The sequence below is a fragment of the Triturus cristatus genome, chromosome 3_2 (genome assembly GCF_964204655.1).
Source record: "Triturus cristatus chromosome 3_2, aTriCri1.1, whole genome shotgun sequence".
In the NCBI taxonomy this organism is placed as follows: Eukaryota; Metazoa; Chordata; class Amphibia; order Caudata; family Salamandridae; genus Triturus; species Triturus cristatus.
The window spans coordinates 880,176,431-880,190,850 of record NC_140584.1 but is presented as its reverse complement, the minus strand read 5'-3'; the positions used below and the strand labels follow the sequence as shown (position 1 = coordinate 880,190,850).

Below are 14,420 nucleotides of genomic sequence, written 5' to 3'. Positions count from 1 at the left end.
GCCACAAAACGAAACGCAGGGATGAAAAAGAACCTGCAAGAGTGTATAAAAGAGCATTAGAGTGTCTAGAGGTGGATTAAAGAGGCATGAGGTGGATTCAAGACTACACATCCTTGGTATTCGACACCGCGACCTTCGACAGTGCCAGCCGCAGGCTTCTGAACAAACCTTTGGGCCCAGGCACGTACTGCCTTACAAATGAGGCAGTGTGTTCAATGCTCTAATTGGACTGCTAAATGATATGTCATCATGATTTCAGGGTCTCCATCCTTCCATACTGTATTTGTGTTCAGAACTGAACAGCTTTATTTTGGAGAAAACAAATCTCTTTGGGAAGCTATCTTCAAGTAGAAACTCGAAATAACTGCTCAAACTGTCCATTCCTCTATAAGAAATTTATAAAAATATCGAAGCATTCATTAAGCTGAGAGAACTGTGCACTTCATAAAATGAAGTGCAGTGTAGGTGTATAAGGCTGTAAATTGCAATGACAATAACACAATTGGCTAGCAGATTATTGATGTAGCTTCCTGAAAGTTAGTGTTCAAGAGTTGCAGGTATCGGACAGAATTGGGTGGGTAGAAATACTACAGAGAGATTTTACCTAATTTGATAATTTAATTGAGCAAAAAAATTCAATACATTTAACTATTCATGGAGACATTTAGATTTTTCTTTTTTCTGATGAATGTGTTTTTATTTCAGTGAGATGGACCTTTCATGTAAGCAACAGTAAGAGTTAGATCTAATCAGAGAGGCTGCCTTACATTCAAGGGGGCAAGGTTTGGCTTTCTGGGATTATTTAAATATAACTAGTGTTATCTGCATACCAGCACTCTTGTTTAAGGCATGACCAGTCTTCCCAGGTTTTAGGATGAACCAGTGAAGTGCAGATTCAGTCACAGGGCACGCAGAGGGAAAGATGGAAAGTCTGGATAAGATGGCCCGCAAATGTTGTAGAAGAATCTTTTTAAAGCAGGATTACAACCCAAGTTCCTTCAAAACCCTTGAAAATCTGAGTAAACCTGGAGGAACACTCAGCTGTATGCTGGTCTGTCAATTTACAAACAATTCTGGACAGCTTGACAAATTCCAGTACACACTACCGAAACAACATTGCGGGAACATACTCATAGATAATAATTAAGCGGCCTAAAACATGCTCCAGGCAAATTTCTTAGACCATAAACCCAGATTGTCTTCAAACCGTCACTACCAGCTCCCAGAAACGATTTGACCTCTCAAACTTCATTTATAAAACTAAACCAGGCACCTGTAGCATCGATCATTTGCTCCAACAAACCTGAATCATGCAACTCTTCCTCAAATTCAGTGCGGCACCATCCCAGGACTGCCGACAAGCGGCAGCCCCATTGCAAAAATATTGTACAAGATTCTAAGCACTGCAAACTCACATCAATAATACAGAAGTAGTTGTCCCAGACTCTCCCACACCACCATCCTTTGCTCTCTCCCTTGAATAAGGCAATCAACGCCTCCTCCTAAGTAAGCCACACTAGATCCACTGTTACCAAATATTATTTATGGGATAAAATATCCTCTGTTGTACTTTAGACAGATATTGCTGGTCACTTAGGAGTTCCATGACCAGACAGAGGAATGAGGCCGAAGGCAGAGCTCCTTTATTAGTTGAGGGATCTCGGAGGTGACTTTTAGTATCCTTACAAAGTACGACAGGAGGAACTTTATCCTTAGAATACACAGTCACCCATCACATTTGCCACAAACTGCTAACATCCTTTGCATCTTGCTGTGTCATGTTCATTGCAGACCAGAAGAATAAAAGCAGGATCTGTACTGAGAAATTAAACAAACCATAAAGCAATTAGTAATGCTATAAACCAATGGCAGACAGTAGGAAATCACACCTCTATAAATGTTCCATAAAATAAGTACTGGTGCACTCAAACCTCAGCACCAGCCATTGAATGGTGCAGCTGCAGAGCAGAGATGTACAAGAGAATAATATGGAAAGATGCACCCACTGATAAAAAATCCAATATCTGCTTAAGGATTTACTTTATTTTTTTTCCGTTAATTCATTTGCATTAAAAAAATGTTTTTAAAAAACAGTCAACGTGTTCCGTTCATGGAATGAACTTATTCAAGGCTTTCGTATAACTTTGTATAGTCAAAAGAAGAAATGGTTACATTTGTCAATCCCCAAATTATTGTGGTCAAAGTCTCCACATGCCACGATATGTCATAAGACTGCACAATCGAAATATAAAGGGTAAAGAGCACCTTGTAAAGACACCTGTATCAGTGTCCAGCATGTATGCTAACCTTTACATATCCAGAATGACAAGGGACATGTAACGCTTAGCACACTTTCTGGACAAAGGGAAAAGTGTAATTTCTTGGTTAAAGAACTGGAATATTTAGGTCACACAATTTCCCCTGAGGGTATCAGACCTAAGAATGATCTTGTTAATGCCATCAACCCAGCATCTTCCCCTACTGATATGGATCCCTTGGAATCATTTTTAGGCCTTCGTAAATGTTATGCCAGGTTTGTGCAAGGTTATGCCATAGCTGTTGAATCTTTAAGACGCCTTGTACGGAAAAATTAGAAATTCTTGTGGACAAAATAACATGATGAAACCTATCGTACCATTAAGGACCAAATGAAGCGTGCATCTTCATTAAACAATTTTTGTCCTTCAAATCAAAGTTCTGTTATTGTGGACACCAGTGCCATTGGTTTAGGTGCTGTGTTGTCACAAATACACAGAGGTAAAGAGCACACAATTACCTTTATTTCTTGCACTCTCAAAGATTGAGAGAAACATCAGTGGCGTCACTAGGGTTGGTGTCACCCAGTGCGGGTAACTCATGGTGTCACCCCCTCACGACTTACCCCATGAATCCATGATGGACGGTTGGACCTCCTCGAGGAGATGTATTCATCTGAGGCTCTGAGGGCTGGACAGCAGATTCATATGTTATCCGTCCTTTCTGGCAGACATTGCAGCTGTGCAAAGTACATGATGGAGGCTTGGTGGACGCCTGAGGCATGAATTGGATTGCCTCCTAGCCGCTAAACGGCATTGGGCGTGGATCTGTGCGGCCGCGCGCCCTGGACCCAACATGGCAGAGCATTGAGGCCGGCGACATCGGTGAATGTTCGGGAGTCCTCGGGCAGTAGAAGAGTCCAAGTGGAGGCGCTACCCACATGGCCTGAGTGTGACCTCCCTTGACAGAAGAACCAAGATGTGGGAGGTGAAGGCTGGTGTGGCGAGTCCGCGGACCGATGTGGAGTGTAGGCCCGCACCTAGTCCTGCAGAAAAAAGTTGCTGGCATGCTGGTGTGTTAGTGCTGGGAAGTGCGGAGCCCCTGCGGAGGTGACTCTGCGAGCCTGATCGCCTGTGGGGGGTCAACTAGGCACCATAAAGGTGGAACGAAGGAGCTGGTGAGCCCCGTACCAGAGGAGGACGACAGGCGGGTCATCTCCATGATGGAGCAGAGAAATAACTGAGTGGCATACTCCGAGCATCCTTGCCTGGTAGAATACCCATGGTGAAGTGGGTGGTGATGGGTGTAGCAGATTTCTTTATTGACAGAGGGGAGGCAACACCATATACTTTTCTCAGGCGAAGCATAGTGGCCGAAGTGATTGTGGCCGACCCAGAGAGAGAGAAAATATAGTGTCTCAGTATACGGTATACGGAGTATACGGAGCTGTGTGGAGCTGGGCCCGCAGGCAACTTGTGCTGGGCGGAGTGTCCCCGGGTGCGTCTCGGCGAAGGTGTGCACGCCAGCCAGAGAGGCCCGGGCCTGATGGAGAATAGGGCTGAGTGATCTGAGGCGGAGCGCCTGGGGCAGTTACTTCCACCCACACAAGCCAGAAATACAGAGAAGGGAGAATCTGGCCAAGAGAATACGGAGCCCACCGGAGCGCCGAGAGACGCAGACCACTGCCTGACCGGCTTTGTGGGAACGTGAAGGACGTTGCCAGATGGCCTACATATAGGTCTCGAAGAGAAATGCAAGGACTCCCTGTCGTGGATTGCGGGCAGACTCATTGGGGCCTGACCTCCCCCCAGCACCTAAGTAATTAACAGGCAATAATCTACAGGCGAGTCTGCAGTAAGGGGCTATGCCTGTTGGTGGAAAGGCCAGTGACAGGTGGGGGCCGGATTCGTGAGAGCGACACCGGGGAAGAGGTCTTAGGGAGGGGAGCATCGATGGGATAGGTGACCTTTGGGGCATAGTGCGGATGACCTTGCAGCAATTGAAGAAGTCGCAGCCTCCTGTGGTGTCTATGGAGCACCATGGCTGAGCAGTCGAATAGGGATATTACCTGAGGGTGGTCGCTGCCACTGGACTCCAGAGTAGACAGTAATATTTTGCATTTTGGTCACGGTGTCACCCCATGAGATGGTGTCACCCTGTGCGGTCCGCACCCCCCGCACCCCCCTAGTGACGCCACTGAGAAACATTACAGCACGGCAGCCAGAAGCACTGGCCTGCACATGGGCTGTTGAGAAATTCAAAACATGTTTGTGGGGCAATCATTTTTAACTCATGACTAATCATAGACCCCTTGTATATCTCATATCTAGAAATGGTACTGGTTTGACTTCTTCACATCTTGTTCATTTGTTATCTAAACTACGAGAATTTAATTTTGACATCAAACAAATACCTGGTGGGAAAACTATTCACGCAGACTACTTGTCACGTATGCCAGTCATAGATGATTCAGAAGCTAGTGTTACTCAGGATGATGAGTGTGTGGTTTCTATTATTGATGCTTCTATAATATTTATAGGATGTGTTAGTGAATAGGAATGGAATGGAATGGAAGCATATGCACAGGATGTAGTGCTGTGTGAAGCTAGGATATTCATTAATGAGGCTTGGCCACCATTTAGGAATCTACCTTTTCAACATGTCTCAGCAGAATTACTATACAATATTGGAACCTACACCCTTGAAAAGATAACATTAAATCCTTCTCACTAGCCATTCTTGGTCTCACTTTAAGGAGTCACTAGTACTACAAAGCAATATGGAACTGTGGTATTCCAACACAACAGGAGACTCGGAGTAGAACCAGGAGGATAGGTTTACTGATCTTCAAGTAGGCAAAGAAAACAAGCCCACAAAGTAATAAAGACAAGACGCTCGAAGATTAACTGTTGCTCAGCAAGTCTTCAAAATCTGAATGACTCCCTGAACAACAGTAGAACCTTCAAGCGCATAGAACCAAATGACACGCTGTGAACAGTTAAAGGGTAAACCCCCAATACACCATCTTCCCTTCCACAAAAACAAAAGCTAAAAACACAAAATATAATATCAAACTTAATACAACAAATAATCCTTATATTTGACATGCGGAACTATGTTCCTTTTAGAAGTAACAAGTGGTGATGTTTATGCATCGTTCATTCCTGTTATTCCATCATTTTCATCTGAAATGACATTAAGAGATGCAGGAACAGATGATCTGACATTTACAGCACATCCATTTCCTAAGTTGACATCAAATTGTCACTAGGGCAGGGAGAAGAACGTCCACCAGAACGCAAATCCCACAATGAATCATCATCTACTTTGCAATCATATCTGTCAATCAAATTATTTTGAAAAGACTATACCTTTAATACTGCACCTTTTTTCCACCACCACCGTTTAATTGCAATGCTGTGTGAGACACTCGCACAACTTGCACAGGTGATGAAAAATTTGATTCTTCTTTTGTATACTTTGTGTTTTTTTTATTAATGCCCAGTCACCAATTTCAAAGTTTAACTTTCCAGTAGGCAACTCATCAATCTTTAACCTGTACCTACTCTGGACATGCTTTCTCACACTGCCATCTACACTAGAGTGGTTGCCCATTACCTTTTCAATGAAACGACCATTACAATTTTTGTCATACCACACAGGTGTAAGACAGGTTCTCGCTTCTCGCCCCTTGAGGAGAAAAAATGCTGAAAAGCCTGTAACTGAATGTGGTGTGTTCAAATAACTACAGATTGTTCCCCTTAGATATTTATGAACATCCATCTTGATGTTAATGCCATTTGTAAATCTTCTTAAAAAGAAATATTAGACCTCCATACCAGACCCCATTTGTGGCCTGAAAATAAATTGGTGTTCTTTCAGGTTTGACTCCATAGTTATGTAAAAACATCAACATTTTTCTTGAAAACAAAATGAGTGCCTTTGTCTGAAACCAGAATGTTAGGTACTCCCTCTTTGGCAAAAACATACTCTTAAAAATAAAAATAAAAAAATTGAAAAAATCAATGAACGCATCAGTTGTGTTCCCTTGAAACAGTCATACCTCTCTGACAAAGAGTTCTCAGAAGTTGTTCCATGATAAGATTATGTTCCTCAATGTCTCTGGCAAAAATCAAAATATTATCATGGAATGCTTAAATTCCCTTTGACACCTTTAAATAAATAATCCATAAGCTTTTGAAAGACGTTGAAGGCTGAGGGCAAACCAAATGGTAGCCTCAGTTATTTATAGGTGCGAAAGGGTGTCCCGTAAATAGTCAAATACTGTTAACGCTTGGTCAGTGACACTTGGTGGTACGCTGACTTAAGATAAATGATGGAAAAAGCAAGTAAAGCCACCAACAGCAATCAACATCTCTTGCATTCTTAGCAAAGGAGGGCAATCTACGACAATATTCCTGTTGAAAGAAGGCAAATCAGCACATAAATGCATATTTCCATATTTATTTGGGTTAAATCCACAGTCGCAACCCACTCAGGCAAGTCTGTGGATTGAATAATACCATCCTTACACATATCATCCCATAGTTGCTTCAATTCATCTCTAAAACTGAGTGGTACCAGCCTGACTTTATTCTACACCGGGATGGCACCAGACAGTAACTTGACATCATGTTCAACTCCCTTAACACACCCAACATTATGTTTGAAAATGTCTGAATACTTATCCAAAATGGTCTTATGATCCTTTTTAGGGCTGTCACCCTCCATTTCAACTGTGGAACAGGCATGTCACCAAAAACAATAGGATCAGTGGTACCAGGTTTCAAGTAAGACCTTGACCTCTGGTCTGGGTCGACTCTCTCCCCAGCAGCTCCGCTGTGCCATCGCTGCTCCGCAGTCCTTCAACCTCCTCCTGGTGAGGTCCGCGCCTGCTGCCAGCCTTGCTGCCCGATCATGCCTGCCTAGATCCTGCCCCTTGCCTGCAGCCCTTAGCCGTCGTCTGTTCTCCCACGTTTATTTATTTTTAACCTGGATTTTCTCCCGCTATATTATTCTTTTTAACCTTATTTTCCTTTTGCTTTGTTCCCACCGCTGCTGCTCCTGCGGCCCCCCCCGCCCTCTACGCCCCCGCTTCCGCATCCCAGCCGCTCGTCTCTCCCGACTCCCCTATTTAACGGCGGCCGCGCACAGCGGGCACGCTGCTGGCACGCCAAAGGCAAGCCTGTCTGCACCCATCCGCGACCCGACCGCAATCAGCGCCAGGGACCCTGGATCTACCACCATATACCGCTACGACCCAGCCACCCTCCTCGCACTCAACCCAGGAAGAAACAACAACTGCCAGCAGGCCACACCTAACAAAACCCACGGCCAGTTCTCCTGCCACCACTGCCGCCAGACCTCCACCACCACCCCGGCTGCCAACACCCCCGAAGCTCTAAGATGCATCCTCCTCAACGTGCCCTCCATGCACTGAAACGCGGTGGAAATCTGGACCCTCCTGGACTCACTCTCACCTGACGTCGCCTTCTTCACTGAAACATGGGCCAATGCCTCATCAGCCCCTGACATCGCCCTACCGGATGGATGCAAGATCTAGAAGAAGGACCGCCCAAACCACCCTGGGAGGAGGCATCGCCATCGCACACAAAAGCTCCCTCCTGATCACCACCTCCAGGAAAAACGTATGCGCCGCCGAACACATGCACTTCCAGATCCAGACCAGCCCTAACTCCACACTCCGTGGCACCCTCACCTACAGACCCCCCGGACTCCGAGCACCCTTCGCCGACACCATCCCCGACCTCATCGCACCCCATGCCATTGCAGCCACAGACTACATACTCATCAGAGACCTGTACTTCTACCTCGGCAACCTCAGCGACCCCAACTCCGCCGCCCACCGGGACAACGTCGCCAGCATCGGACTGAAACTACTCGTCACCACACCGACCCACAAGGCAGGACACACTCTCGACCCCATCTTCGCTGGAGATAGCAGCATCCACTTCAGCCACACCACACAGCCCACATGGACCGACCACCATTGCCTACACCTCATAGTCAACATACCCAAGCCACCCAAACCGGCTCCGTGCCTCCCGCATAGGAACTGGAGCAGAGTCACCGAAGAACAACTCAACTTCACCCTCAACGGCAACAACCACTCTCCTGCAACCGGCGCTAACCTCTCAGCCATGGAATTCCAAACTTGGATCACCAACTGCGCAGACAAGCTCGCCCCACTGCGCAACACCGACAGCAACGCCCCAGAAAAGCCGCCTGGTTCACCACCTATCTCCAAGAAGCCAGACGCACCTGCAGACGCCTGTAGAAGAACTGGAGAAACAGCAAGACACCCAACAACTGCACCACCTACAAGGACGCTATGACGGAATACTATCAACGCATCAGAACCATCAAAAGGACCTTCATCCACAACAGAATCCTCGGCAACTCCAAGGAACTTTTCAGCATCATCCAAAAATTCACCAAGCCCCGCAGCGAAACCACTGACATCATCCCCTTCCAGAACCTCTGCGACAAACTCTGCTCCTACTTCCACCTGAAGATAAAGAACCTCTATGACAACTTCGATGACCACACGCCTGACCCCGCAGTCAGCCTGCCCGGAGACAACACCAGCCAGACCACCATCTCCGCCTGGACACCGATCATGACCGAGGAGACTGCCGCGATCATGAAAGGCATCCACTCCAGGGCCCCTACAGAACCCTGCCCACCTCATATACCACAGAGCTGGCACCACCAATGCACCCATATTACAACGCGCCATCAACACCACTTTCAAGACCGGCTCCTTCCCCAACTACTAGAAACGCGCAGAAGTCAGGCCCGTGCTCAAGATGCCCTCAGCAGACCCGACGGACCTCAAGAACTACTGGCCCATCTTGCTCCTCCCTTTTGCAGCTAAAGTCGCAGAGAAGACCGTCAAGGCAGAACTATCAAGGTTCATTGAAGACAACGCCATCCTCGACCCCTCCCAATCCAGATTCCAAGGCATCCACAGCACCAACAGGGCAGGAAAAGAGGGGGGTGGGGGAGTAGCAGTATTTTGCCGCAGATCCCTGCCATCAGAGAGGATAGTAACAGGAAGCTTAGATGAAGCGGAGGTCCTGGGGATAAAAAAAGGGCTTAAATCTTCCTGCCTGATAGTAGTGGTCGTATATCGTCCACCTCGGTCAACCACTCTGTTTAATGATCTGCTCACCGAAGTGGTTAGCGATCTCTGTTCTAGGTATCAACAGATTCTGGTGATGGGGACTTTAACTACCACTGGGAAAAGACTCCCAGAGAGCCTGTGACCAGCAGGTTAGAAGAGGTAATGACCATGCTAGGGCTGAAACAAATTGTGGAGATCCCCACCATGAGAAGGGCCATACTCTTGACCTCATCTGGACTACACTGCCCGCTGTACGACTAATAGAGTGCAGAGCTTGAAGTTGGTCAGATCACTATCTGATCAGCTTTGTGATTCCTGTGCCCAGTCCACCAAAGTACCTACCCCCAGTTTGGAGGACGGTACAGAGCTGGCACAAAATAGAGGAAGACGGTCTGAGGAAGCCACTGGTTGAGATAACGCACCCAGGGAGACAGACGGCGGACCCGGAGTACAAGAGGCTTGAAGGCCTCGATTGAGGAAAGCTATTGATAAGGTGGCCCCTGCATGGCGAGAAAGGGTAATGAACAGAGTGAAGGGCGTCCCATGGTATACGGAGGAATTAAGAGGGATAAAACAGGCCCTACGCCAGTGTGAAAGGAAATGGCGGAAAAAATACGACTCAAAGACCCGGGAGGAATATAAAGCAAAACTAGCCCTCTATTAAACCTCAATCATTGCAAAGAAATCTGAGTACTATGAGCAGAAGATCAAGGAGGCCAAGGATACTTAGAATGAGACCTTCAATGTGCTGAGGGAGTTGAGTCAAAAGCAAGAAAAGAGGTTGCTTGCCAATCCAGCCGAATGCAATAACATACAGGACTTCTTCCTGGCAAAAGTAAAGGATATCTTAATAGAAATAGGGAACACCTGCATAAGCCCATGCCCTCTTTTAGTGGTGGATCCACCGGACTTCCAGGGTGGTAATCTCTCAGCCTTTCCAACACTAGACCTAGACTGCCTAGCGCACATTATGGCCAATGTGAAATCAGGCTCACCAGAGGACCCCTGTCCTCCCAGGGTGTTCAAAATAATCCTCCCTGTGATGGGGCCAGAGATGTTGTAAATCTGTCCCAGGTAACTGGGAGGGTTCCTCTCAACTTTAAGGAACCCATGGTGACTCTGATGCTGAAGAAAGTAGGGGCGGGTGTCAATAACTTGAGGAACTACCGTCCCATATCCAGACTTCCCTTTCTAGCTAAGGTAGTAGAGCAGCATGTGCTTAGAACACATTCGTCTTTTTTTTTAGGACCATCAGCTGCTCCATGCGGGGCAAGCGGGCTTTAGGGTGCTCTGCCATGTGGAGTCCCACAGGGCTCGGCGTTGTCCCCCCTGCTTTTCAATATCTATTTACAGCCACTCATGGAAGTGCTGCCAGCACTAGAATGTCTGGAGTTCAACTACACTGACAATACGCAACTAATCTTGCGGATCGACAGTTCTACACAGGCACAGTCCAACTTACAGAATATTCTCCGGTTCACCATGAACTGGATGACCACCAACTCACTAAAAGTAAATCCCGACAAGACGGAGGTACTAGCTATTACCACAGGGGCAACCCCTCCTGTCATTCTCCACCATGCGTACCGTAGTGTGGGCACTAATTGTGTCACGACTGGACTACAGTAACGCGTTATACATAGAGCTACCTGACAAACTATCAGGGAAGCTTCAGGTGGTTATGAACGATGCAGTGAGACTGATCTTCAAACTTCCTAGAAGAGCATATGCCACACCATTGCTGCAACAACTGCATTGACTCCCAATCAAGCAGAGGGCTAGGTTTAAGGGTCTGTGTATTGCACACAAAGCCCTGCATGGAACGGCACCTGATTACATCACGGAACGGCTGAAGAGCTACGTGCCAAGACGATGCCTCCGATCATATGAGCCTAGTTTGTGGTTCTGTCCATGGTTCGACAAAGCAACCTTGGAGGGCCGAGCTTTCTCAGTGATGATTCCTCAGCTATGGAACAAGCTACCGGAGAGCTTGTGCAGGGAAGTTTCCCTTCCCCCCTTCAGGAGGAAACTAAAGACTTTTCTGTTCATTCAGGCTTTTAGATAAACCTCGCCCAGACTGACCGAGCATCGGGTTATGTAGCCCTGGTATGGATTTATGTTTCTCACAAGCGCCTAGAGACCATTGGTGATTTTGGCGCTATACAAATTGCAATAACATAACATAACATAACTGAGACCGCCCTACTCGCCGTTACTGAGGACATTCGCACCCTCCTCGACCAAGGTCACACCACGTACCCGATACTACTCGACCTGTCATCAGCCTTCGACACAGTCTCCCACCGTACACTCACAGACAGACTACATGACGCCGGCATACATGGCACCACCCTCGACTGGATCAGATCGTTCCTCACCGCAGGAGCCAAAGGGTCAGACTGCCACCCTTCCTCTCCCAACCCACTGAAATCAACTGCGGAGTCCCACAGGGATCATCACTCAGCCCAACCCTCTTCAACGTCTACATGGCCCCCCTCGCTGCTATCGTCCGACGGCACGGCCTCAGCATACTCTCCTACAACAACGACACCCAGCTCATCCTCTCCCTCACCAAGGACCCCGCCACCACCAAACTCAATGTCCAGGAAGGAATGGAGGCTGTCCCAGCCTGGATGAACAACAGCTGTTTAAAACTCAACTCAGAGAAGACAGAAGTCCTCGTCCTTAGAACCACCCCTTCAGCGTGGAACAACACCTGGTGGCCCACCGCCCTTGGCAGCCCCCCGACCCCCACAGACCACGCCAAGAACCTCGGCATCGTACTAGACTACTCCCTCTCCATGAATCGACAGGTCAACGCCGTGAACTCCAGCTGCTTCAACACCCTCTGCATCCAAGACCTGGAACGAGCTCCCAATCGACATCAGACTTGCCCCCTCCCTGAACACCTTCAGAAAGGCGCTGAAGACCTTGCTCTTCGACCCTCACGGGCTAGTAGTGCGCTTATAATTCACTTGGTTGATTGATTGGTTTCCCAGTCTACCCAGATCGCGCTACCCACTATGTCACATAAATGTAGGCTACATACATTTTTGTGACAATTATGCTCCCAATTAAGTTTAAAGTGTCTTGAAAGTATCCTAACAACTCAATATCTTGACCACCAAATGATTTTGGTTGGACATCAGCACTAATCAATTCTTTGTTAAATTGTTTGTTTAAAAAAGTACCATCAGATAGAATTGTTATAAGAGACCCAAAGTCTGCCATAACCTCCAATCCAATTTCACGAATATGCACTAATCCTAATGGTTCTTTAAAGGATACAGAATCATTGACACCACAATCACCATCAAGAGAAAGTTTCAAATTGTTAATTCATCATCTAATTCGTCCACTACATTAACCCTTAAAGTAGAATTGCTCCTGTTGGATCAGCACACTCTTTGCATTTGTTGCATCTCTTCCCTATAGCAGGACACAAGGAATTATTCCCAAGATGAGCCGCCCCAACAGCACACAAGTTTCTTATTTTGCATAAATGTTTTTCTTGCCTTGTCAAACTCCACATCTTTAACTTTATCACAAATGACACAGGCAGCAGTGGTACTTGCTGCATCCTGGATATTGATATAGTGGACAAAGAAGAGCCTTCAATGCTTTTCGCAGTATCCAACCCCTCATTAAGAGAGGGATTCCTGTAAGCCAATAAAATTCTGGAATTTATTTACTAAAACAGCTGAAAACAGGTTGGTCTCTCAGATAAGTGTAAATGTTTTAATCAAATTCAAATATGAATACCAAAATGATCATATAGATATACTCCTCTATTCTCTCATCTGTAAATTGTTTCGTCTGAAAGAAACTATGTCGCTCCAACACTATGCTTGGTTGCTCAGGGAATCTTTTCTCCAAAGGTTTAATAGCTTCAGAATAAACATACCATGGAATAATTTGCCCAGCTGGTGGTTCAATTTGAGGCAAATTGTCAAAAATCTTCTGACCAGCATCTCCCAAAATACTGAATAAAAGTGTTTTTTTCCTTTCAGCAAAATAATCCTTTCCATCAACAGCGACTATGTAGTTTTCCAAACCCTGAACCATTTTTGCAATTTAACATTAGGCTTTCCTGGATTTTGAAGAAATGGACTTGGTTGAAGAAATAGTTGATTTGAGGCCATAGTAGTAAAAAGAAGGGTATCAGTATTTACCAGAATAGAAATAAGATAACCCACTTCAACACACAATAGCTGAGAGAACTGAGTGAAAATGCTTGTTCATGAAGAAAGAGGAAAATATATGATGTCAGTCAATGGCTCCTTGTTCTACTCATGGCCATTCTACCCTTGCACTGAGATTCTTACATTGCTCGCCCCGGAACGCACTGCGCTGTTGTGCACACACATCCGCAATGGGACATCCCAGAATGCAACGCTGAGGAGGAGAGTTGGAAACTGAGCATGCAAACGTTGGGACTGCTCAACAATGGAGTGCAGAATCTACGATTTAAAAAGCACAAGTAAGATGTACAAGGAGTGCCATTTAAACACAGCACGAGGTACATGCAACACTTGCAATTATTCAATGGTGCCAAACATGCTACATGGCACATACTGATAAATCCAGTGAAAATAATGTCAACATGCGGAAGGAAGCGTGAGAGATGGGTAGTATAGAAAAGCAGGGTTGAATCAAAGTTTCGGTGGGCTTAAAAATGATCCAAGATACAGTCATTTATTGCTCGTCGCATATGAAATGTGGTATTCCAACAAAACAGGAAAGTTGGAGTAAATGCTGGAGTATAGGTTTACTGATCTTCAAGTAGGCAAAGAAGAAATGACTACAAAGCAGTAAAGACAAGAGGCTCGAAGATTAACTACTGCTCAGCAAGTCTTCGAAATCCGAATGACTCCCTGGACAACAGTAGAACCTTCAAGCTCATACATCCAAATGACACGCTGTGAACACAAAGGGAAAACCCCAATACAACAGGGACACACACAGCAGTCTCGAACAGAGATCACCCCACATTCCAGCACAAAAATACTGTTGATGT

General features: G+C 46.2%; 1 protein-coding gene across 2 annotated transcripts in view; it reads right to left on the bottom strand.

Moving 5' to 3' along the window:
* Positions 1-14,420, bottom strand: part of SPECC1 (sperm antigen with calponin homology and coiled-coil domains 1) — a 1,265,733-nt gene that overhangs the window by 891,076 nt on the left and 360,237 nt on the right. The window lies entirely within an intron of this gene.